Source organism: Falco punctatus (genome assembly GCF_963210335.1).
Source record: "Falco punctatus genome assembly, chromosome: 1".
NCBI classification, from domain to species: domain Eukaryota; kingdom Metazoa; phylum Chordata; class Aves; order Falconiformes; family Falconidae; genus Falco; species Falco punctatus.
The window spans coordinates 124,872,095-124,898,539 of NC_137580.1; the positions used below are offsets into that span (position 1 = coordinate 124,872,095).

General features: G+C 48.4%; 1 protein-coding gene across 1 annotated transcript in view; it reads left to right on the forward strand.

Moving 5' to 3' along the window:
- MAP2K6 (mitogen-activated protein kinase kinase 6) overlaps positions 1 to 22,452 on the forward strand; it is an 81,318-nt gene extending 58,866 nt beyond the window's left edge. The window contains exon 12 of the mRNA XM_080373913.1: positions 1,942 to 22,452. The gene's annotated coding sequence lies outside the window, so the exon portion shown is untranslated. The remainder of the gene's footprint in view (positions 1 to 1,941) is intronic.
- Positions 22,453 to 26,445: the final 3,993 nt, after the last annotated feature.

The following is a 26,445-nucleotide window of genomic DNA, read 5'->3' on the forward strand; positions in this document are numbered from 1 at the left end:
TCCCCTCCTTGGTCTTCGCTTTCCTCCTCTCATTTAGGATCCCTTCCTGGCACGCACTAACATTTACTTCCAAAATGCAAATATGCCAAATGAAGCACTCTGAAATCATCCTAATTTTCATGCAGTCAGCTGCTGGTGAATGCTCGCTCCTTCCAGTGAGCTCTCCGTGCCCCTCAGGAGCACCTGCGATAGCAGCATCCAGGTATGTGTTCATGGTTATGGTTTTCAAACTGTTATCTTGCCAATGCAAACATCTTTTCTGCTCTCCTAAATCACCCCAATGTCTCCTGCTACAAAGCCACGTGTTACCACTCCAACACACTTTTGGTTACAGTTCTGGCTCTCCGGCTCTCTGGTGCTGGAAGTTCATGGTATGATGCCGAAAGCAAGATATTGCAAAGTTTCTTAAGAATACGTTGCATCTAGAGGTGATGTAGTTTACTGACATTAAAGATAAAGATGTTTAATTCTGTGCCATTTGCTTGCCAAATCCTACTGATTTTATGAGAGTAATAGTCAAACTGAAGGTATTTTCAGTCTTAAAAAAGCATCCTATTGTAATACGCCATGACTGTTTTTAACATATTCATGTTAATAGGTCTCTTTCAATATGCCTCTATAGGTATTGAAAATAAATGGGAGAACATTACAGAATATTAACAAATTATTAATGGGAAACATTACTAAGACACCTTTCTTGTTTGCCTACTGCTTTCACATTAGAGTGCTTTTGGGAAATAATAATAATAAAAAACTCCCGCTTGAAAGAATCATTACTAAAGCATTTTGCATGCAGATTACTTCAGGCTTCAGCACTGCAGCTCTCGGCTAGGTTAGGAGATGAAGGCCAAGATTTGTTGATTGAGATCAGATGGCTGGTGGCGAGAAGGAATCTAGATGACTTAACTGGAGGGATTAAACTCAGGTCTTTTGGCTTCCATTTGGCTGTTTTATAAACTCCACCACTGGGCCAGCTCGTTGGGCTCTGTTCCCCTCGTCGCGTATGTGTGATGTTAGCGGGGTGGTTTGTAGTATCAGCCAGTCCATCAGTATTAGCGGTCCAGACATTCTGGGTGAGAAAGGAAAAGACAGTGTAACTGAAAGCTAAAATTAGTCCCCGAAGCGCCCATCCGCACACCTCCAGCTCGGCGGCTGACCTCTCGGCTAAGGGGAGCGGCGAGTGCTCTCCAGCCCAGCCAGCACCTGGGCGTTTTGGTGATCGATGGCACGCGGATGCCGTTGGACAGAGCCAGCATTCCCAAGGGCTCCAGCCCTGCTGCCCTGCCCTGCCCAGGGAGAGGCAGGTCTCTGTGGCACCCACACCAGAGCCGATGTCCCCTGGCAGCAGCGTGGCCGGCACTTTGCTGCAGGGTGACGTAACCTCGGTTATGTGGGAAGGAGGGTTGTGTTGTTAGCAATTCACATCTGAAGCTTCACCCATTAGATGTACCCCATGGGAGCTGATGGAGCTCACTTTCTTCTTTCTTTCAGAGCCCTAACCTTTAATTTTACAACGCTGATTGAAACCAAGAGTGGAAATAAAAAGTCAGAGCTACTCTGTTTTCCTTCCCCTCCCTTCCATTATCTTCTTTCTTTTCCATCCATCCTCATTTCACATGCCTCTCAGATTGCGTCCCCTTGGTTTTCCAGTTATTTATTGACCCAGACCTAATTCCTTATTTCCAGAAATGTGTCATGAATCCTGCCTTTGAGTCATTTGCTTTTTGCTTTCCAGGCTCACCTCTTTGACCACGTTTTCCTGTAAAAGATAAGGATATAGGGTTTGTGGAGTAATCGCAGCAGGATGCCTGGGTTTCATTCATAGATCTGTTGCCACTGGCTCATTATGGAAAATTAGGAGAGTTATTTCACCTTTCAGTGCCTCACCTCAGTGTCACCATCTGTAAAACAAGGCTAATAATTGTTATCTCTTCCTTGCAGGAGAACTGGGGAGCTTCGCTAATGACCATCTGCTAAATGTTCTCAGAGCCTCACATGAACATTTCTACTGAAGTGCAAATTATTATTAGAAACCAGGGATTGTTACTGGATTGATATCAAATCATTGTCGACAGCTTCTCTGCAGGGAAAACTTAGGCGCAGCCAACAAGAACAAGCTGCATGTTTTGAAGTTGTGCAGTTGATTATATTGGCTTTCATCTTCTGGTAAGAGGATCCTCTGCCATCTGAACTCTCTGATCTCTGGGAACACAATTCATCCAATCAATCTGGAGGAAAATAAACCTCCTCAGACAAAAAAATAAAGTATCCACCTGAGATCACATGAAGATGGAAGATGTCAATTAATTCCCAGCCCCCAGTCCTTAACTCTTGTAAACCCAGTGTTTTTCTGGCCCACCAGACAACGCTTAAGAGAAGGATGCATCCATTACATCGTCTCAGTATTGTAAAGAGCCTCGTGGGCCTGCCTGGGCTAAATTCTAATTAAAAACATGCAAATATTTTACAATGAAACTGGTGCCACTGAAAGCTTCCACGAACTGTCTGAGGGATACGTGTTGATCTCGTGGCAGCATGCAGAGGTTTGAGGTGCCAGGACAGATTCAGCTGTGGCTCCTTCCCAGCTCTCGTGGTGTAACCCCAGCTGGCAGCGGAGCCCCCGTGGCCGCTCGCTCTCTGCGCCCCGGTGGGATGGGGGACGGAGTCGGATGGGTGAAGGGAGAGCGCTCGTGGCTTGGGGTAAAGGCAGTTTAATAGGTGAGGCGAAACCCGCACCTGCGAGCCCAGCAAGACGTGGAATGCGTCACCGCTCCGTGGGCAGGCGGGTGCTCAGCCGTGGCCAGGACAGCCGGGCTCCAGGCGCGTCACTGCTACTGGGAGGACAAACGCCATCACTCCGAGTGTCCCCCCTTCTCCTTCCCCCAGCTGTGTGCCGTATGTGACGCCGTATGGCCTGGGCTCTCCCTCGGGACAGCTGTCCCGGCTGTGTCCCCCCACCTCCTTGTGCCCCCGCCTGCTGGCTGCTGGGGGGGCTGAGGGGCAGGGACGACCTGGACTCTGTGCACACGCTGCTCAGCAATAATAAAACCGTCTCCATCGTATCAACACCGTTTTCAGCACAAATCCAAAACATCGCCTGTACCAGCTACTGTGAAGAAGATTAACTCTGTCGCAGCCAACCCCAGCACACCGGCATGAGCCAGCCCGGCGTGAAGGACATCTCCGTACCACTCCCGAACCTGACCCGGTGCATTTTCTCCCTGGGTCAGCCTCAAGCTGCCCACCCAGTGCTGACAGCTGATGGATTTACTTGCAAATAGTCTGCAGCCCATGTTTAGCACCAGGTAGATAGAGAGAAGTTGCCACTGGGTCATCGGTGGTGTGTGCCCCACGTGCCCAAGACCTGAACGAGCTCCACTGATGACCTTACAGGGAACCACTGTCTTCAGCAAGCATGGCCTCCCATCCTTTCAGTGTGTGGGCTCATCTGTCGTGTTTTCCCTGAGCTAGAAATTGAGAGGGAGGATCGCTGGAGGCTACAACCCATTAGTGGTATTCAATAGCAACACCGTCAATAGGGACAAACAAGCGGAGATGGGGCTGGAGATGGGGATAATTACAAGGACCAAGTTGTGAGGACCTGAGAGCTCATGTCTTCTGCCACTAAACTGATAATATATAACTGGCGAGGCTTAGCAACGGCCCCAGTCTTCCCCCTCCGATACTATTATGTGCCATTATGGTCACTGTCTTAGTTTGCTAGGTTTAAGTAAAACAAATGTGGTTTAATGATGCTGTTACTTTCTGACAAGAGCATCAGTGCTGAACTCATGGAACCCTTTCCAAAGCAATGCTGCAAGGACTTACAGGGAGGAAAATGGGTGAGCGAGCTTTTGGGAGATGCAAGGGGGATATAAATATCCCTGGTGTGACCATCTGCGGTGTGCTGGGGACTCTGGAAACAGGACTTGGTTCTCTTGTCCAGTGCAGAGCATATTAAAAATGGAAAAAACGGCCCAGTAATTTTTTAATTAAAAAAGGATAATAACATCTTGTGTTAAAATTTTAAAAAGCAATCTTCTACATTTAAAAATATACCTGTAAAATAATATGTGCCTTTTAGCTATTTCCTATAATATTTAACTTTGGTCACATGGCTCTCATTAAGACACCAGAAAATGTTGTAAACTAGCATTTATAAGCTCAACATAGGAAATTTCTGTATTTTTATTTTGAATTTATAATCCCGGTCCAAGATTTGCTGAAAGATATGAAACTTTATTTGAGGTTTTGGAAATGGAATGATTTCTGAGCAAAACAGTCTTCTTTTGGTAAAAACTCCCATCTGTTCAAATTTTGACATTGTCTTAAGGCAAATATGATTTTTTTGCCTACAAATATTTAAAAAAAAAAAATCTGGCTAAGAGCGCAGTCACTAACACTTTAAAAAAATTGCAACGTTATGAAATATAACAGTTTAAGAGAAAACTACTTAAAACGCATGGCAGCCTGAACACGCTCTGCCCGTCCCTGCAGAGCGGAGGAGCGCTGCCCCGGATCCCTGCGTGTAGTTAGCACTGAAGACAAGGAAGCTTTGCTCTGAAAACAGACAAGAACATTAAAAGCAGGGAAGGTATTGACCACATCTTTTTAACACTGAGGCTGCAATAGCACTATGCCAGGCAGTTAATAATTCATACTGCCCAAGCACGTAATCAGATAGAAACTTTCCTGTTTCCTCTGAGTTCAAATCTCTGGACAAAGGTCAAGCTCTAAAATCTGAAATAAGTGGACTAATTAACTTAAACAATGATGAAACAAGGGCCGATGCTGAATAATCTAGGGATCTGGAAGTGTACGAGCAGGTTCAAAACCAGCCTGCAAGTTGGAGTTTCAGCAGCTCGAGCCCGAGCGCGGCTCTTTTGCAATCAGGCTGCAGGTGGCAATGCATTTATGTTCGAGTGCATCGGAGCGGAGGATGTTGCTCTCGAAGAAGAAATACATCAGGAGGGAAATATGATAAGCATAATTGCAGGGAAGGGGTTAGACAGAGATCAAATAGTTTTCCTTTCAGTGGGAACGGCTCATTTCTAAAGGCAGCCGCTGTGGGTTTTCTGCTTTGCCCTCTCAGCCCGTGGCTGGCTGCTGGTCTTTGTGCAGTGCCGCACGGGTTATGCCAGGAGCCAGGTGGAGAAGTCATCTGGAAGTGGAGCAGCATCCCCCGAGATGGGCAAAGCTCTGGGGCACATCAGGGAATATCTTAGAAGTAGAAAGGATTAAATGAGGCATCTTTAATTCTCCTTTCCTGGGCTCATTGTTGTGTTGTTTCCCCGAGGTCGAGAATCCAGACTTGCAGCTCTCTCCTTCCTTAAGGAAAATGAACCAGATTAAAACTCAGATTACGATTTATATTAAATCAGTTACAATTTATAGCAGTCCTAAGTGCATTACAGCGCCCTTGCAGTGTCTGTCTAGCAATCCTGCTACTCTAGGTGCTATGGCAGGGTTTGTACCTGTAACTAAAGGCATCTGTAAGGGTGATTTTTGTGCTGGGGTTTTGCTAATCAGCTCTGGCGCAGGGCGTTTAACCCCGGGAGATGGAGGGTCACTGGGGGAGGCAGCCTGGCGGACCAGCCTGGGAACAAGGGAGGGGAGAAACATCCCTCTTCACATGGAGAAATGCTCCTGAAAATGGAGCAGCTTTGCCAGGTGGGCAGGGGGAGCTGTGGCAAGGGCTCCGGTACTGCACGGAAACTCAGGTTGTAGCAGGGGGCTCGTTTGTCTAAGCCACATGGGGTCTAGCTCAAGGTGCAAAACAAGAGGTTGTGCAAGGCTTGGGCTCTGCCGCTTCTTCAGCATCAATCCTGCTGCTGGAGAAGTGAGTAGTGCTTTCTCCCTTTTTGTAATGGCTCTGAATCTTTAATCTCTATTAAGTGCCTCCTCTGGAAAAGTGCAGTGGGAACAGGACTATTATTAAATGGTCACAGAGAGTAATTGCTTTAAAATAATATTGCAGAGTACTCACTGTGCTCTTGCTCAGTTACTTTAATAACAGGTTGATCAGCCTTGAATGATGCCACTATTAATTCACCAAATGGAGCACACACAAGGGCCAACCCAAAAAGGCACTTTCCAACAGGAAAGAAAGAGTACCCTGTTTTACTGAAAAAGCAATGGTGTTTTGATCAAACCTTCCTTGATGAAACAGCCCGATGACACAACTTCATCTGAATCAGGTTGCTGCACCAGAGCTGTGCCTGTGGGACCTCACTGCATGTACAAACACCCGTGAGTGCATCCACTGCACGTGGCCGACACAGTGAGCAGCATCCTCGTGGCAGCTGGTGCCTGACCAAGGAGATGCTACGGCCTCTCCCTGCTTTCCCCACCTCATCTTCTCTTTTGTTTCAGCTTCCATCACCCGTGAGTGATGCTCTCCCTCTGGTTCTTGCCTCTGCCTGGTTCCCTCCCCTGTTGTTGCCCCCTGTGAAGCCACCAAGCCAGCTCCTGTATTTGTGAGTACGTTGGTGGTAGGTGACGGGGACACGTCCAACTTACCCCTCTGCCCTCCTCCAGCTAAAGGCAGAGCCACCCTGAGCACTTCTGAGCACAGAAACCTGCTCATTAGTGCAGAGATTTTAATCAGGGGCTGGGTCCCTGGGTGATGCACGGGCAGGACACCCCAACAGCCTCCGACCTTCATTTGGGAGTTTCCAAACTGAAGAGCAGGTCGATGGGGTGACGGCTGGGGAAACTGGCTACCGATGGTCCGTAATTTTCTTGCAAGGTATTTCTGTCGTTCCTGCTGATATTGGGGGGATGGAGTGGGACAGACTGAGGGGTGAAGCCGGACTGCTCCCCGCCTGTGTGCCATTTCTCTGCTCCAGACCCCATCCCTGTGAGTGGGTCTGCCTACACTAAGCCCACGAACAGGGCAAAAGGGCAAATTCAGCAATACCTTTGGCTTATCAGTGACAGAACAAATTGATACCAGACTTTTAAGAGGGTGGGGAAACATCTCTCCATAAAAAGAATCTAAATTTACCATCGTGTTAACAATTCTGTAAGACTTTTTGGCAACTCCTAATGGAAATTTCAGGAGCAGATGGAAATATTTGGAAACGTATAGAACACATGAGCCTGCAACATCCATTTTTATTTTCTCATTGGGAGTGTGGAGTGGTTTCATGTTGCCTTTAATTTTTTTTTTTCTTTCTCTCTTCTGGATACTAAGAAAAGCAAGAGGGGAAGCAGGCGATGGATATATGCAGGAGGGTTTTTTTTTGGTGTTGCTCACTTGATTTCCCTGTGTGGTCTGTGATGGGATTCAAGAGAAAATGGCACCAATGCAAGGTTACTTGGTCCCAGGTTATTTGGGAGCTTGGCAGGAATGTGAGGGCACCTGCTAGCCTGGCTCTGTGAGGTCCAAGGAGCCAATTAACCTTTTCTGAAGTAAATTGAGGTGGATAACCTGTATCTACCTCCCAGGCAACGTGAGGTTTAATTAATGAGTGTAAAAAGGACTCAGGGATTCTTTGATGGAAGATAATGTCAAAGTATGCAGAATGGTTTTTGCTACCCTGGCGGGCAATGCCCAAAGTCGTGGCCTTCCTGGGAGAGGAAAATCCACAGAGGACATTGAAAAGGTGGATCAAATATTTCCAGTCCCTGTTGCCCACAGAGCAAGAAAAGCTTCTGTTTTTTAGGTCCTATGACCCATCCAAGAGCATGAAATCTGGGGCAATAGGACGGGGATCAATAACAGCAATTGACTCTCTTACATACAAAAGCTGGGGGCTGGGGGGGGGAGGGGGAATAGCTCTTGGTTGCCAAGTTCCTGGACCACTGGTGATCAGTAATGATCAGGAGTGAAGGAATACGCTGTGTTTTTCTGTGTCCCCAGTGGATTAGCAGAGTGAGGGCCAATGCACTGTCTTCACTGCCGGTCTGCTCTGGTAGATCCAGCCGCGACAGTTTTTTATGTGGGGAACTCATTTGAAAACTGAGGCATTTCCCCAGGTGTTTACATTGTCCCGCTTCCACCAGACCTCAGCAGCTCTTGGAATACCCATACCTAAAGCCTTTAATTAGAAGAGAGACTTCTGGGGCTGGTGGCTGCAGCATTTATTGTGCTTGGAAGAGGACTGATCTGTTATAGCAACAGCAAAAAAACCCCAGAGCCAAATGCAGTTCCGACAGTTATCACATCCATGGCTAGATGTACTTCCTGATAGCACAGGCTTTGGAAAATGAGTGCATGTTTCCCTTGAAGGCCAGGGAAATGAACCTGGGTGATGACAGTGACTTCTCCCACAACCACTTGAGCAGCTAATGGAGAAAAATGAGGCACAAATCCTTCACTGTCTCCATACGTTGACAGTAGCATGTACGGCTTCTTCCATTTCACGGCACTGAATCAGAATCTGGGATGGTTTAGGAATTGCTGCCTTTTCTGGTGGGCACTGTTGGCACCCCCTGCAGCCAAGAGCCAGGGAGCAACTTCGTGGCGTTGTGCAGGTGACGCAGCAGCCTGCCGTGGTGGCTGGCAGCCGTCCCTGCCGCCCTGTGCCCCTTGCCTCCCCCCCTAAGGCAGATAAACAATCCGGGGGCAGCCCTCAGCCCCTTCCATCTCTGCTTTTGCTGCACAGACTCTTTTTTCCATAGTGGGATTAATGCAAGGGGAAGTGGGATTAATGCAAGGGAATTGGGTTAATTTTTTTTGTATGTTGGCCGTGATACAGGACCACATCTGCCCAGACCTGCAGAAGTCATTCAGGTCCTAACTCTTTCTCAGTCATATCACTTCCTAGTGATTTCCATGGCAGAGAGACTCTGGCTGGAGAATCTGCAGGCTCGTGCCCATGCCCAGCACTGTGGATCTGCCACCATCCTTGCTGCAGCAAGATGCCACTGGTTTGGTCCCAGCACCTTTGCCTTTGCCCAGAGGCACCAGGTGCTGAGCCACAGCATCTTGTCCCTGGAAATGCTTCCCTAATACCTTGTAAAACACAAAGAAAGCATTTGAAGTGATTAACTGTGGGCTCTTCCTTCGTAATTGCAGTGTGATCCCATGTGTGACATGGAAGCTGTTATGTTAATTCCTTTTTTATTGACTAGTAGTGAATAATTGTATTATAATTCCTCTGTCCCTGATAAAAATGCATAACACACTTGCAACTGCTTCGAGGCAGGTTTAAAGCACATGCTTACACAACTTTACCAGATGCTGTGTACTTCTCTTCATCCCAAATCAGAAGAAAAACAAATTCTGAACTCTTTTATTCAAAACAATTATCACATATAAAACCCCAACAACTGAAATGAAAAAACTTCTATGACTTGAGAATAATATGTCCATGAAACCATTTGATTATAAGCATATTAAAAAATACGTCTGTTTTGTTTGCAAACCACTTTTTATGTCTAAAATGCTTGAGGTGAAACCACCTGAAGATAAATCTGAAACCAACCCAAATTTATTTCAGTCACAAGTGCAAGGCACTCAGGTAGAACATCAATAATAAAAAACCGTTGGGTTTTTAAAAGTTAATCACTTTTAGTCAGCCAAGGAAGGAGTGTTATTCATAATGAAGACAAATGTCTTTGTCTGTAGCTGTGATTCATGTACTGACAGTGACTCCTCTCCCAGCTGTCCTTCCTCTGGGCTACTTTACCTTTTCCTCTACACTTTCTTGTGCAGTATGATATCAGCCAGGACTATTCACATTCAACACAGTGAATACAGACTGGGGGCTCTGTATGGCTAAGGCACGGCTGGGTGATCTTCCCTTTCCCTGGTCGTCATCATCGAGAAGATGCTGGTGTAGAAAGACGTCTTTGAGTTCTGAGTTAAGAGGGAGCCCTGTCAGCTGTGCTGGAGGGGCCACAGGGCAGGGAGTGATGCCAAAACAGAGGCTCAGCCCCTCTCAGACTGGAGAAGAATTTCAGACCCTCTGGCCCATGGGAGCTGGACCAGCTCCTGATTACTGATGCTTTTGTTCTGTCTTTTATTAAAAAACATTCTTTGACCTGCAGCTTGTTGCATCAAGTCCCTCCGATGCAACTGTAGTTCTTCAGCCTTTTCCTATCTCCATTTTGGTCTTCTGTCAACGTAAGGATTGCAGCCCTACATTTCCCCCTTTGTGCCCTACTGAACATATTTCAGCACAAAAGCCAAAATGGCAATTTGTAAGGTTCTCTATGTGTTGGGATTTTTTTCCACGCTAAGAGGTGCTGTGGCTTCCTGCAGTGTGGGGCCAGCTCGGAAGCTGCTCCCCAGCCTACCCCAGGGCAGAGGGGACAAGTTGTGTTTGAAAAAAAGCAAATGAAAATCCAAAACACAAGTTCCCCCCTTCCGTGGAAGTGCGGACAACTCTGACCTGCTGGGGTGGATGGATGAAGCCCGTTAAACACCCTCCAGGTAGTATGGTAAGATGAGCCTCCCCGGGCTGGGGAAAATGGTGCTGGGTGCTGAGTGCTTGACAAAAAAATGGCTAGAGTTACACCAAATTGTTTCCTCATCATCAGTCAAAATTACTCCTTCTTCCTCCTCCTCCTCCTCTCCCTCCTGAAACACAAGATGAAAAGCAGAAGGGAGGGGGACAAGAGGAGGGAATGGGGACAGCTATAAAAAGTGCAGTTGTTTCTCCTCGGAGAAGCCCTGATGACGCTGCTGTCTCCCCAAGACTGCGTTGGCTATTAATGCCTGCTAATCCCATGCGAGGTTGTTTGGGAAGTGCTGGGAGCTAAAACCTTGCGGCAGACTTCACATCTGGCCTTTACAGCATTAAACTCTGGAAACACTTGGGGGAAGAAAAGACTCGTTGCCATCATGACGGATGATGTGTCTGCTGTAAAACGGGGCCAACTGGGATCAGCCGGTGCCGCGGCGGGTCTGGCTGCGGACGGCACGGGGCAGGGGAGGGACCGGTCCACGTGTGATGGTGCTCCTGTGGGAGCTCCAGGGATGCTGCACAGCATGGCAGATAGACAGGCCCTTCCAGAAGCCCTTGCTGCAGCACTGCAGGAGACCCCAGAGTGATTCAAATAAAACTAATCACGGCTTTTAATTTGGCATGACTCCATCACACCAGAACAGCCCACTGGCATTCCTACCAAAATCCAATGGGTTTAATTTCTCCAGATTTCCATTATTATTTTTTTAAAAAAGAAAACACCAAAGAATACCAAGAGCAGGGATATCTTGCATTTAGGACATCTGCACTGGGGTTTGAGAGATGCTCTTTCAGACACTCTGTCCCTTGTTTGTGGTCCCTCCCTGCCCGGGTCAGCACTCTCCGTACCCACTTACAGTGCTGGCTGGCTACAGCAGCAGCCTCTGCCCTGCATTGTCCAGTGCCAAGCGCCAGGAGCACCACATCTTTTCTTTTAAAGCTGTTTTATTTTATTTCTTTCCCCCCCCCCACCCCCGGAGGCTGGCGAGCTTATGAACACACATTGTAGGTGCAGTTCAAAGCGGCTCTGTCGCCCCGGCGCGTGCCGGGCTGTGGGGGGGAGCACCCCAGGGCATGCCGAGTGGGTTTTCCATTGCCCAGAATAATTCAAACTGGCACGAAGGAATTCTTTAAGACAACACAGGCAATCGGCTCTAACCAGGCACGTGAGCGCTTATAGTGGTGGCGGCATGGAGCTTCGGCCAGCAAAACAAAACCAATCTAGTCAGCGTTTTAGCTGTGACTTATTAAAAATGACATAAGTTAAAACACTGTCTGGCAAGGTCGGTAACTGAGACCAACCGGCTTGACTGGGAACGAACCTCCAGCAGGCTGTAAAAATAAAGGTGCTCCAGGTTTTGGGCTGCAGCAGCATCCCTGGCACGGGCATGAAAGGCTGAACCATGGAGAAGGGGGATTGTGGCAGGAGACACTTCAGTCACTCAGTCTAAGAAGAAGTCCCCAAGTGTGCACTGGGCAATAAATTATTTCCTGCATCACTGAGCCCATTCCATGAGTGACTGGGAGCCCGGCTTTGCTCACCTCACACTCCCTGGAGCTGCCCTTTGGCACGGGGGCTGATCCTGCCATGCAGAGGTGGCCCAAATGCAGTATTCCTACGAAATCTCAGAGCTTCCCAGAAAATGGCATAAAACCGAATAGCTGTGTTAGCCACCCCTATGGAAGGAAGGTCACAGCTGCCAGCGGGTTGCAAGCAGAAATTACTGCCCTGGCCGAAAACAAAACTAGCTTCCCCAGCTGCTGGGCAGAAGTGGTTTTTGGAGGATTTGTCCGAGATGCTCCCAGGCTCCTGGCACAGCCATCTGCCCCAACAGACAGGCATGTGCTGGTTGCTCATGGCTGTGGGGAGGGCTGCGATCGGCTCCGTGAGCAGAGCTCACCCAGTGACTCACCAGGACCTCAAAGCCAGATTTTCTCAGCTGTTACACATTAGCACTTTGACTTCAAGGCAGCTCTGCCGTTTCACCCCATTCACTGACCTGGCCCCAGCAGCCCTCTTTTTTTTTTTTTTTTTTTCGGAAAATCTTTGAGCAGATAAAAATTTCCCTAAATTTCTTGGCTTGTTTGATAACCCCCGTTTATTGATTGATTTACTTGTGTTTACTTTGGTGATGGACAGAATCCGTTCCAGTTGCAGGCGGGCTGTCTGCCTGTGACCGATCCCAGGCAAGTTGGGGATTTTTCTTTTCCTTGCTTTGGTGGATGCCTGAGTGCTTCTCTCACAAACACCAACTGGTGTAAACTGAAAAACTCAGCTTTGCCTTCTCTCCTCTGCGCAATGGACTCTGGAGAAGGATGATCATGGCTATTGCTAATTCATGTAAAGATCTGCATGAATAACCATGGAAAATATTTGGCATTGCTCAGCCCCAGATATAACGTGATTAAATATGTGTCACAATTATGCTTAGTCTAAAATTATAGTCCCTTAAATACCTTGCATACCACTCACAGCTGGTATATCTAAATTTAGGGGTTTCATCCACTGCAAACAGTGTGGTCGGATCACGCACTATTGTTGGAGGGGGACACTCAGGTCAACCTGCAGCACCAACCGATGTCATTTGCTTGTCTCAGTTTTGTGAACTCCCACAGCCGTTTGCAGGCACCACCGCCATGCGGGTGTTGCACACCCATTCAGCACGGCGCGGGGACAGGACTGTGGCTCCGGTGTGCTCAGCCTCATCCCGGGCTTGGGCAGCACCTGCCTGCCCATCCCACCAGCCCCAGGCACAGCTCTGCCCCTGCCCAGCACCCCTGGGGAAGGAAAGAGCTCTTTCAACCTCTTATTTCCCAGTTGGGCTTTATTTTTCTTTCCACCACCTCTTGACCCTGGACGTGGAAATAAGGGCTGGTGTCCACAGAGCTGAGAAAGTTCTCAGCATCTTCTTTCCTTCCTGCAGACATCAAAAGGGGATTGTGGGCTCGATCACATTTTACATCACGGCTGGGTTTGATCCTTTAAGCATAGGAGACATAAATCTTCCTCTTTCTTTCTCTGTTTGGGTGTCAATTCTTTCCTGCATTCTGAAGTTTCTCAGGAGAAAATGCAAGCGCACAGATAAGCCAATTATCTCTCTACATATTTTTCCCTTGGTGATTCCTGTCATTACTGTTAGTTGGATAGTGTACGGACAGGGTTCGGAAAGGACTGGAGCAGGCTGCAGAAGGGAGAGCAGGAGCTTTAACTGGGCAGCAAACAGACCTGGGTTCACCAGCCCACGGCTGCACTGCTGCGGTGGGGAGACGCCTCCAGCAGTTTGCTAATGCTGGTAACGGTGGTGCCAACCTTTCTTGAACCAGGTTCCCAAAATTAACCCCTTCATGGCATCCCGGGGCTGAATGGGTGAAGCCCCACTAAGGCTGGGGGTGCAGGTCAAACCCTTGACATTTCTAATTTTACTCCAAGTGAGAAAAATCATCAGCCCGGGCATCCCATTCCCACAGAACCTTACAGCTGCCTGGTTTGGCTGTGGTGCTTCTTCCAACATCCAGTGGGTGACAAAGCAGAAATGACACCCAGGTATCGTTTTAGGTGGGAAGCGTTTGGGCCAAGGGCTGGTTTATTCCATGTTTAAAGTGCCTGAAATCTTAAGCCTTTACATGGACTGGGGGCTTCTTTCCCAAAGGGTCTGCTCATGGCCCTACCTGACCTAAGTCCCTCGTTTGGAGTTTCCTTCACCTCTCTGATGGAGGCTGAAGGACCCAGAATGAGGTAGGGAGGTGAAAAAAAGGTGAAGTCCAAAGAGCAGGAGCGAGCAGGGCCAGATGTGCAAATGTCAGAGCATTTCCTAGCCCTCAACTGCTGTTCAAGCAGGTGAGCAACGCCTGCATCGCGGCTGGCGGCATTGCCTCCCACGGGCTCATCCTCAGCGTCCCCACAGCAACTGCAGTGACTCCTGCTTGGACAACTGACATTAGGACGATATTGGTGCATTTGTGCTGCCTTTTTAATCTGCTGGAGTAGCAGCTATGGAAAACTAAACGCGTTACGTGGAGGATTTTCTTTTTTTTTCCCCATGTGCATGACTGTGAACTTGCTTTTCAGGCAGGATGGGGGAGTGGACTGCTAATACCTGGAGCTGGTCGTCCTCCTCCTCCTAGCACAGCCACGCTGCCCGGGGCCAGCGTGCATGCTCAGCTCGGCGTCCAGCGGCAGGTGTCCAGGCAGGGAGCACACAAGCTGCACGCAGCAATTCCCCCGGCGCTGCCTGCGAGCACGGCTTGCCCTCACGGCTCAGCCTTGTACCCGCTGGTGCCAGGCTGGCCGCAGGGCTGAGCGGGCATCACCCACCAGTGCCCAGTCCCGGCGCTATTGTTGATGAAGCGCAATCGCTTGAATGCAGAAATTTCAGTGATTTACTACCAGGAGCATGAAAAAGAAAAAAAAAAAAAAAAGAAAAAAAAAGTGGGAATGGGGTGGGGGGAGGGAAGGTCATTCCAGTTTCTTCCTGCTTACACCCCTCGCAGCTTTCGGATACAGGATATCGCTGAATGGCAACCTCCATGCTGCATTTATTTTTAAGCCACTGATAGCTTTCTAAGTGACCTCGCTGTACATGAGCAACATCAGCCAAGAAGCTGTTTTTTTCCGGCCCTTCGACGTCAGATTGCTTCCTTTGACACCTCTGAGAGCCAAAAAATGGGAAGCATTCTCTTCCCAAGGTGACTTTATTTTTTTCCCCTGTGATACTACCGCTGGGTCTCTCTCTCAGGCTCGGGGGGGCTGGCGCAGCGTGAATGGCACTGCCCTGGGGACACGGCCCTGAGGTGAAAGTTGGAGGTCACTGCTTTAGGGCAAAGGTGCCCAAATTATCCACTCCCTGGGAAAAAAAAAAAAAATGCCTTAGCTGGAGCCAGAGTTAGGGCAACTTCACCTAAATTTAAAGGACTCTGGCATGCACTTGTAACATTTTTGTTTTCTTTTTTTTTTTTTTTCCTTTTCAGGGCAGCTGGGGCTTTCCAGGACATCCCAGCTCACATCTACGTAACCTGTTTACTGTAACCTTAGATTTAGCACAAGTTTTTCAAGTTCATTCACAACTAAGTGCAAATAACTAAGTGCTGCTCTAGCATGAGAGGCTCCAGGGAAATGCTTCACCCCCACTTTTTGAAAGCACACGTAGTTTTAAGCACCCTCACATGAACATAATAATAAAGGCTCCTAAAGCCTATCTGGGACTCTGAAATGGAGCTGAGGTTGCTGATGGAGCTGATGAAGCACGTTGCTGGCTTGGTGCCTCGGTTTACCCACTTCTGAACCGTGGCTTTGCACTGGTTTAATGATTGCTGCACCCTGCAACATCAGTGCAGTGGGGGTATTTCTATCCACTCCTCAACTGCAAACTGCAAGAGAGGCTTTTAATACAAAAAAGATGGAATAGGTTCAGCTGGAGGTGCAAGTGCAGGTCCCAGCTGCATCTTGTTTTCTCAGAGTTGGGGATACACTTGAAAATCCCCTGTAAATCAATGGGAAGAGCCTGGCTGGAGAAGACCCTTATGGGGGTAAATGAACCTGCACGATGCTGCTCTGCACAGCTCTCTGGGGTTGTTATGAGGCTGGAAAAAGGGGGAAACATCAGCCTGGGCCATGGTGGGCTCCCATCCCCAGCTCTGCTTTGTCTCTGCCCTGCCTCCAGCACTTCAAAGCGACCAGGCGCAAAAATGTGGCTATGAGGTATCCTTCAAAGCTGCTTCTTCCTGCGTCACTCGTCAAGGAGAGGGCACCAGGGCTCAGATATGGATTTCTGAGCTCAAAAATGTCAGAAGGAAGTGATGGACTTGGAGGAAATTCTTGCGACGGTCTAGGAGGAAATGGGAGATGTGAAAATACACGATGTATTTTCCTCCCACAAGCTGTGCGCTCTGTTTTTATTATCATAAACCTGGGCCCAGAGGATGTCAGCTTGTTTATTTATTTGTTTAAATGAGGTTTCGCTCCTTGTTCAAACATTCCCATGTTGGCAGCTGCTGCGCTGCCGGCCCATGTCCCGGTTCCCGTCTCCCCTCCCGTAATGAGGGGATGTGTCAGCCCAGGCAGCGTCCTTGCCCACCGGCGAGGTGGGAGATGCTGATGGCAGGGTGGGAGGTGGGTCCCCCCAGGGTCCTCCTGGGCATCACAGGCTGCAGCAGGAGCCCCTTAGGCTGGTGGCACTACCACGTCCTCATGCATTGCACTGCTGCATCACCTCTGCAGCTTCCCCGGCCTCCTGGCTTCTCTCCCTTGGAGTAAAATTAGAAATATCAATGTTTTTGGCCTGTCCCCCTGAGTCAGTGTCCCCACGGGCACATCTGCTTCCTTGCCACCACTAGTGTCCAAGGCAGCTCCAGCAAGTATGTGCTAGAGACGGCACCAGTGTCCCATTTTCTGTCGTTTTGAAGCATCGTCAGGATTAATTGCTATGCAAAATCATGCTGCAGCATTGGGAGCCTCTGTGCACACCTAAAGCTGCTCGTGTTGGCTCCTGAGGGCTTTCCAAGGGCTGGCCAGGCGGTGGTGACCCACAGGGGATCTCATGGTGGTGGTGACACTTCCCACCCCGATCTCCCCTGACACTTGGTGCTGCTGCCCTGTATGTCCCCGGTGAGGCTGAAGAATGCCGGGAGCCCTCCATGGACCCACCCACCCACCCAGGCCAGGCAGCAGCACACATCGCGCTCACCCGGGTCTTGCTTTCACCACCGTGGAGATCAGGGGGAGTTTATTTATCACCTTGCAACATTGGCCAGCCCAGGCCCTGGGCTGGGGTGCTTCTTCCGCGGCCAGGGGGGCACTGCCCCACGCAGGGGGTACCCCCATCCGAGCCTGGCGGGGTCACACTGGCAGGAAGCTGCCTCTCGCCCGGCGTGGCGGGGAGCCACGGGAGATGCACCTGGGAGGAGAAGCACTTTGCTGGAGGAAGAAAACAGGATCTAACATATAAACAACATCCTCAATGGCTCAGCAAGTGAGTCGCTCTTTCCAGAGCATGTTTTTAAGCCATTGTCCCAGCCCCCATGGCCCCCCTCCAGCTACAAAGTGCAATTAAACCAAGACAGTAGGAGCCATCAGAGCTCCGGGAATGGTGCTGCCCCGCTCCTTGCAGTGATACAACCCTGGGTGGACCCAGCAAGGGCAAGCATTGCAGAGGTGGAGGGTAAGAATATTTCCTGGCTCCATTCCAGGGTGTGTTTGTGGCTGAAATACATGGGCTGGATGTGATTTCCACCTCCCAGGCCCTAAAATATTTAGTTCAAATTTTATTAGGGGCTGCAAAGTACCCTTAAGCAAATGGGGCGGAGTTTCCCTTGGGACAAAGCGAAGGCTTTCCCGAGGAGTCACTCATGCTCCTTCCAGAGAGGTCCCACCACAGGACTCCCCAAGGTGCAGATGGTTTTTCTGGCTAATGAACCTTTATTTTGCATCCACATGTAGAACCTCTGCATGTTTCTGGAATGGATCATCCTATATCGTGGCCTCCGTGATCATGGCATTAAGCAGAGCATCCTGCATAGCCCCTGGATTTTGGCTTGTTTTTGACTGAAAACAGTTTTAATTTAAAAAACACAAACACACAACTTAATTTGTTTTTCATTACTTCTTCCTTCCTTCCTTCCTATAAAGCATGGGTGACTGACATTCCTGGCAGCCAATGAGTCCAAATTGCTGCGGTATCCCAAAGGGATCCAACTGGACAGGCTGGGAGGGCTGAGCAGCCTGGGCTATTCCCGCACCGAGGCCCTCCTGGCTTTGGGGTGCCTCCCAGTCACCCCAGGATATTATTAGTGTCCAACTGTCATGATAAGACTCATTCCCAGATTTATTTTCTGGTTGGTTTGGATGAGAACAAAGGGTTTTCTTAACCTCAGGAGCTGTTGCATTTGGGTGGGCAGGTTCCCACCAGCGAATGTCCTCCACTCCAGTACCGTGTAGCCATCGGTGGGTTTGGTGTTATTTGTAGTGTATCTTCTACCAGGTTATGAAAGGTCCTGCAAGCTGCCTCCAGCACCACCCCGCAGCCCACCCAATGCTCTGGCTTTTGCCAAGGTCCCATCGCCCTGCAGCTGCATGGACCATCCTTGGGCTCCTGCTGAGGGCTGATCCCATCTCCTGCCTTGTTCCCATCCCCATCACGGCTGTTTCCCTCCAGGTGACTTCAGGCTAAAGGTTAACGTGAACCTATCCCCACGGGCTCGGACATGTTCATCTCCCTCCATCCCCCAGCTGAAATGCTGCTTGCTTTCTGCCTGGAAATATCAACCTATGATGGCATCTTCCATTCTTCCTTTTTCTCTTTTCCTCTATTTTCTCTGTTTTTCCCAAACCTCTCCACGCAAGCCCTGCCACCTCCAAGGAGACCCCATCCCACCTTGTTCTGTCTCTGGTGACCTCGGTGGGGAGCAAAGGGCCCCCACCTGCACCCTCCCACCTGCCCATGGGATGAACCCCAGCCCCACCAGCCCATGGGGTGCTGGGGGGCTGGGCCAGGGGACATCCCAAAGGGTTAAGCTTCTCCCCAGCACAGGAAACCCGCAGCCGAAGCCAGATTCCCAGGGAGGAAACATGCCGTTTATTGTGGGAGAAAAGGTAAGTGAAGTGTTAACGCGATTGCCCGAGCAGAGGTCATCGGCATATCCTGCTGCAAACTTCCTGAGTAACCTCACACGAGAAAACAACAACCCCGGGCATGGGACATGGGACGTGGTGGGTTTGTTTTTAACTCTGGTTACCTTGGACCTACTTTCTGGCCGGTGCTGGTGGCTGCCCACACACTCGCCCTGCAGAGCAGCCCAGGACTTGCTCCGGCACCCTCTCCTCCCTGCTGCTGCCGCAGCTGGCTCTTGGCTTTTTTTTTTCCTAATGTTTCTTTTGCGTGACTAGTTGTATTTTTATGCCTTGGACTGGAGCAGGGGGGGAGGAGAGGTGGGAAGTGAAATGCAGCTCTGTTTTTTTCAGGCTCTTTGAGATGCTGCTGCTCCCTTGGAGGTCTGTGGCAGGTGGGAGCAGGAGGAGCGGAGCAGCCCCATGCCAGAGCTCTGAGAAGCCAGCAGAAAGGAAATCCACTGGAACTTTCTGCATTGCCTTTTTTTTTTTTTTTTTTTTGCTTCTGGCTCTCAGGACATGGAGCAAACAGGGCTGGGGGTAACTGTGTGGTAACCGCAGGAGCAGGCTGACGCATGGGGAAGCCATGAGTGGGACCAAACTGCTGCATTGCCCCCCCCCCCCCCCCCAGCCTGCAAAAGGGAGCAAAACTGTCTCTGCTGCTTTTTCCAACCCCTGGTTCTTATTAAAAGTAAGGGTTTTACATTAGCTGGGGTTCCTGCAAAGAAAAAACCCCAACCTTTCAAGGTACAAACCACCCCATATACTATGCCAAAAATGATGTTTAGACAGAAATGACTCAGAAGTTTAAAAACTGACAGGTGATGCAACTGGTTTTATTTACATCCATGCACAAGAGCGGCGGCAGGTCATGACCAGCATATGAAATAATTTCATTCAGTCCAGCATTGCTGTGTGGTTCCTTTACAAATATTTGGTAGAAAGAGACCCCTAGAAGAGGTCCATCATGAGTTTTTGCTAACCTTGCGGACAAAATTGGGATGAGCTCCAGGTCTGAAGCAAGATGCTCAGTCTGGCAAGCTTCATTACAAGTCACAGCGCGTACAAACATTTCCATTCCCAGATCTTGAGGTAATGCCAGAAATCGGATGTTAGCAAGTAGTGCAAACCACCGAGCAAGGGTTTCCACCAAGCTACCACCAGCTCAACGGGTCTCACACGCCGCGGGTGCTGCTGCAGCTACCACATCCCTGGATGAAGCCCAGAGCTGAGAGCTTGCCCTTCTTGCCAGCCAACAAGAGAACGGGTTAGATATTTTAAAAGGTCTGTATTTTTGAAAATACGGACCTAACACTAACAGCATCAGCTTAGATCTCATTTTGGGGCATCTGCTCATTGCTGCAGGAGAAACATCCTGGGTGAGCTTGGACTGGTGGCCAGGATGCCATAAAGCTACAGCTACAGCAGGTGGAGAAGATGCTAGGAGGCCCACATGTCTGTGTCCTCCTGACCTCCACAGACATGTCCTCCTGTCCTCTTGCATTTGCCTTCCTTCACATGCCCTTACCCAAGATATAAAGTCCAAAGGGCCCAGGTGCCCTTGAAGAGGATTAAAGAAACTTTCAGGCTTCCTAACAGCTACTGCCATGTCTGTGGTGGCTGAGTTCAATGGACCAAATTTTAATTCCTTCTTTTTCCCTTTTTTGGGATTCAGCCAGAAGACCTGTTTCACAGCCACCACCATCGGGCTTCCTGTGCACAGTATTTGTTTTGCTTTGAAGGGTTTGACAAGAAGAGAACATACATCCACGGACGTGATTCGGAGCAGCAGGGCAGCAGTGCAGCCGTACACCCTCGGAGTAACGCGTGGCTCCAGGGGAACACAATTGATGCCGTGATTAGCTATGCTAAATTGAAATCTTATGATCTTCGGGGTGGTTACATAAAATGCCAATTAGTATGCGGTCTACATTGTTTCATATAAATGTTTTTCATTATATTTTGCTGTCAGCAAATGCTGGTGTGAAACCAGTTTTCATCCCTCATATGGCCACCATGAGGAAGTTGGGAAATGCACCAGCATGGCTGGAATCTTCCTTTAGACAGATATGTTATCTTGTTTACCCAGCATCTTGTCTTTGGGCAGAGGGATGGACACTTTTGTGTTGGAAAGGACAAGCCCAGAGGTCCCGGGGGGCTCCGCTGGTTCCCACAGGACCCACCAAGGCTTTCCTGACAAGTGTACCCAGCACTTCTGATCTGCTGCAACTACTGTTTGTTGCCTCTTCGAGTCTTACTTTTTATATCATTGCTGTGTTGATAAAGTGCTGAGTCGCAGGATCTGAGAAATACTGTGCAAAATAGCCGCAAGGGACTCCTATTTGTTAAGATGTCTGGGACGCTTCCTATTAAATAACAACAAAATGCTTTAATAATAACTTGGCAGCTCTCTGCCTCCATCAGTCTGATGCTCAGTGCCAGTTTGCTTTCCTAAAATTCCTTCAAGTATCATGACAAGTTGCATGATAGGAAGGAAGGCTGCTTCGCTCTTGACTTTTGCCTGAGTAAGTTCTTATAAGGAGCAACTATCTTGAAGAGACGGAAAGGATGAGAAATCCACCTCTGAATAATGTTAACTGGCAATAGCGTGGGTTATTACACATTATATTTCCTGATAAAGCAGGCACAGGTTATGGATTTTGCAGAGCTGTGGTCTTGGCAGGTTTCACCAGATGTGTAGGTATGGGTCTGCAGGGGCTTGTTTCACCCCTTGGGGAAGTATTACAAAACCACCTATGTTTAAAAATAAAAAGCAAAAAGCAGGAGAACAACGGCTGGCACGCATCTACTTTGCATCCCTGTTTCATGATCTCAGTTAACAGTCTTTAGTAATGAAATGTTTTAATTCATATATAATCTCAAAGCCTTAAATTAGTTTGCATGGGTCTATCTTTTTTGTTTTTTATTATTTATTAAAGAAATCTGTCTGCTGCCTGCTAATTTTATCAGAACAGCTTTCCCGGCCTAGGTGGCACCAGCTGCCTCTGCTAGAGATCCCTGCACGGTAGGGCATGCTCTTCACAGAACCTCAGTGCTGGGAAATCTTTCCAAAGTACTACATTTTTTTCCCCTGAATTCAGGATGATGGAAATCGAACCAGATGAAAGATCAAATGCATTGTGCTGACTCCAATATGTGCTTGTTTGGGGTTGGTTTGGGTTTTTTTTTGATGAAAAATGCCATACAGAGGGTTTGTTCAAATGTTTTGCATGAGTTACTACTATACTTTGTAAATCTTCTGAACAACCTGAGCCTAAGTTGCAGAATTTCCATCTCCTGGCGTTTCAGACTGTATTCGCCACATATTCTGCTTTTCCTACATTTCCTCCTTAAATAAAGAAGGACAAGGGGTAATGGTAAAAGGACAAAGGGGAACGGTTTTAAGCTGAAAGAGGGGAGATTTAGATGAGATAGTAGGGAGAAATCCTCCCCTGTGAGGGTGGCAGGGCACCGGCACAGGCTGCCCAGAGCAGCTGTGGGTGCCCCATCCCTGGCAGTGTCCCAGGCCAGGCTGGACGGGGCTGGGGGCAACCTGGGCTGGTGGGAGGGGTCCCTGCCCAGGGCAGGGGGGTGGAACCAGATGATCTTTAAGGTCCCTTCCAGCCCAAACCATTCTATGTTTCTATGAAAAAGTCAGGGATTTTCAGTTTTCCCTGCAGGTCACCTATGGCTTTGTGCGTGACCACAGTGAAGCCACCGTCCCATCCTGGTTTATCAGGATCAGGTGAGGAGAGCTGTGGCTGGAACCACAGCCCTGTGGGACTGGGGGGTGGCTGGGGCATGGAGCAGCCCCTGCACGAGGAACCGTGGGGCGATGCTCTTGCTTGGGACGTGTCCAGGCTGCCAGTCGCTGGGGCTGGCGGAGCGTTTTGGGAGCCGTCCCTACCGTGTCACTGTGTGCGACCCCACCTCAGCAGCCACCTCTCAGGGACAGGGTGCTGGTGTCAAAGCTCATCTGCCCCAGTGGGGCGGCTCTTACGGTCTTAGTATTTCTGGAGTATAAGGCATTTGGTTTTTTTTCTCTGCCTGAAAATAATGCAATAAATCTTTCATAAACCAGAGAAATCTCCCAGAAACCTGCAGGAATATGTGTAAACCCAGAGGTGAGAGCTGAGTTACAACACCCAGGCAAATATTTCTTTATTCTCATAAACAAAGACCTCAAGAGACCCTGATTGAATGCCTATACATCTGAAATGCTCTATAAAATGAACAGCCTTGCAATGCTGTTAAAATCGCTGTCCCATTTACATGTCTCGGTGATGAGCAGCTCTCCCGGCCGGCGGCAGAAGTCTGTTTTGCTGTCAGGGTAGCAGCAGGCAGCACAAGACACGGCGTGTGCACGGCTCTGGATTACAGCTTCCCTTCTCCAATACGAATATTTGAGCAACGATGGCGTGAGCCATCCTCAGCAAGCCTAACGCGGTGCTTGACGCTGCTTTCTGCATGCAGAGTTTTCCAGCTTGAATCTGATCATTGATCGAGATGTGTAGGGAAATAGCAGGACACCCCACTGTGAGCCTGACTTTTCCTACTGCAAATTTAAAGTGCCATTCCAAAATGATTTATTACAGTCTTAAAATTGAGATTATTTTTAGAATACAAGTGAGTTTATCCAGGTTTCTTTTGCACAGAGAGATCTCAGGCTGAGGTTCTGGCTTTGTAAGCTGCAGTGGTGCAGCAGTGGGATGGTAAGGTGCAAGCAGTGAAAAAATCATAGTTAAGGCTGAGTAGCAATTTCATTAACTGGAAACCAGAAAGGAGGAGATGGAGCATTGCACTTTCATAATAACGACACTGCGACATGATGCACTGATGAATAGAGCAAACTCATTTCTCAACGTGTCCATCCAATTATTTCCAAGAGAGATAAAGGAATAGTCCTGTCATTGTGCAAAATCTAGATAAGGGCATCTCTAAAAAACAGTACGGTGAGTCTGTTCAAGAAAATAAAAATTAAACTAGAACAGATTCAGAGAAGGTCTGTTAGATGACTGGAACATGGAACTCCTCCTGTAACAGGAAAATCGGGGAGGTCGGTTTTGCTCAGCCCTGTACGACAGAGGCTCGGAATACATACGGGAGCATCAGGGTGAACCTGCAAGTAGTGGGAGGAGCTGTGACCTATGGGAGAAGGCAAAGCTGACCCTGATGCAGCAGGGATGTTTTCTAACCATCAGAGCAAGAGGGACTGGAACAACCTTCACAGACCCATGGCAGAGGCAAATCAACGGCATGCTAAAGATGGAGTTGAATCCTTTTTGAAATGGGTGTTGTGCGATGGCAAGGAGCACACGAATACAATACCACATGCATGCTTGGCTTCACAGCTAGCAGAGAAATGTTTCTAAAAACAAATACAGTAATTTACTCTGTCCTAAACTAGCGCTGAAGTCTGGGCTGCAATATGGTGAAGGGGAATTTACCACTGATTTAATATGATTAGGATTTTTTTTCCCCATGAGTTTGTGTCTGTCTTTTTATATTATCTGGAGGGTCGGCGTGGAGTCCTGAGTCAGGAAAACAGCTAACTTAAATCCATCCCTATTCGCAGCAAAAGTCTTTGGTTTGACTTCAGAGCAATCCATGCATGTGCTTAACATTAAGGCTCTGCTTACAGGCTGTCCTGAATAATATGCTAGAGTGTATTTTGAGAACTCATTTTTACTTTTTATTACAATAATAACTTCTACAGTGACATGAATTCCAACACGAAGCACTGAGAAATAACATACCCGTCCAAATGGTTTTCCCCTTTACACTGTTATTAGAATACATATTAGAAGAGCAGTGTATTATAAGACAAAGCACTTTCCAGAAGGCATATTTTTCTCAACGCCACTGCAGCACAGCAGTTACTTTACAGTCAAAGATTAATCATATTACAGTCTGCTTCTGCAAATTGTAGTCAAATGGATCATTAAAAGAGAAGGATGGCAGGGACCACTGCTAGGGTATTGCTTCTGAAGGGCCCAACTCCTGGAGGTGCTGAGCTCCTGGAGCTTAGGCTGGCCTTTCTTTCCCCATTTCCTTTTCAAATTTCATGCTGGCATCCCACGAAATGATGTGTTTGAAAAACTGTCCTGCTGCGATTCTGACAGTATATTGCATTACTCCAAGAGCAGAACTACCACAGGTTCTAAGCCTAGAATTATAATGAACGGCCAGTTGTATGGGAGACGGGGATGTCTAATGATTCCCTTTGGGCTTATTGGTAATTACCGCCCCAAGCCCTAAATAGCTACATCAGACACAACACAAAGCATGCCCATAAGCCTTGATGGGGAAACAGGGAAAACCCCAGACATATCAGTCACTGCAATAAAAACAAAGAAGGTGGCAGACAGCTCGCGCTCCATCCAGTGTAGGTCCATCCCTCTGTTACTCTCCAGCTGTTGGGAAGTTGGTTGTAGGATGGGGCAAGTGGTGGCTCAGGTAGGTGTGTACAGAAGAAGGGAAGGACCACGTAGTTGCTCCTCTTGTACCACTTAGGCGCTGCACCCTGACGTTCCTGTTACAGGGCATTCCTGTTGAATCATGCCACCTTTTAGACCAAATTTGCTTTAGCCATGATGAAAAAAAGCAGATTTAGTATTAATTCCCATTTAGTAGTATTACCATGTAGTGATAGGACAAGGGGGAACGGTTTTAAGCTGAAAGAGGGGAGATTTAGATGAGATAGTAGGAAGAAATTCTCCCCTGTGAGGGTGGCAGGGCACCGGCACAGGCTGCCCAGAGCAGCTGTGGGTGCCCCATCCCTGGCAGTGTCCCAGGCCAGGCTGGACGGGGCTGGGGGCAACCTGGGCTGGTGGGAGGGGGCCCTGCCCAGGGCAGGGGAGTGGAACCAGATGATCTTTAAGGTCCCTTCCAACCCAAACCATTGTATGATTCTATGATTTCTTTAAAACTAAGCTAAAAGGAAAAGTCAAACATTTACTTTCAGGCTGATGTTTTGTCTCAGTTACCTCAGTGCTCTGCCCACCTGAGATACATCTCCTCTGCACGAAGGAGATTATAAGATCTGGTTTACTCACACTCCTCTCTCAGTATCTTGTCTTCAGGGGAGAGGAACGATGACGAGATTTCCACTTAAAATTAAGCTGCAGAAGCAAAACAAAATTCAAACTCAGCTAATTTTATCTGTGGTTTATAAAAGAAACAACAACCAAAAAAAAAAAAAAAAAAAAAAGCCAGTAAAAAAAACAATGGGAGAAATGAGCAATGTCTGCCAAATAAAATCATTCACTCACTCCTCATATTAGTCAGGAGAGAAATAAACTTTTAGAAGGCCACACAGTAAAACAGATCCCCAAGTGTAGCTAGAAAACAATGAGTCAAGATGCTTGCTTGAGCTCCTTGAGCTGCTCCGTATGTTCTTGGGGAACAGCACGTTGCTGCCAAACGGTA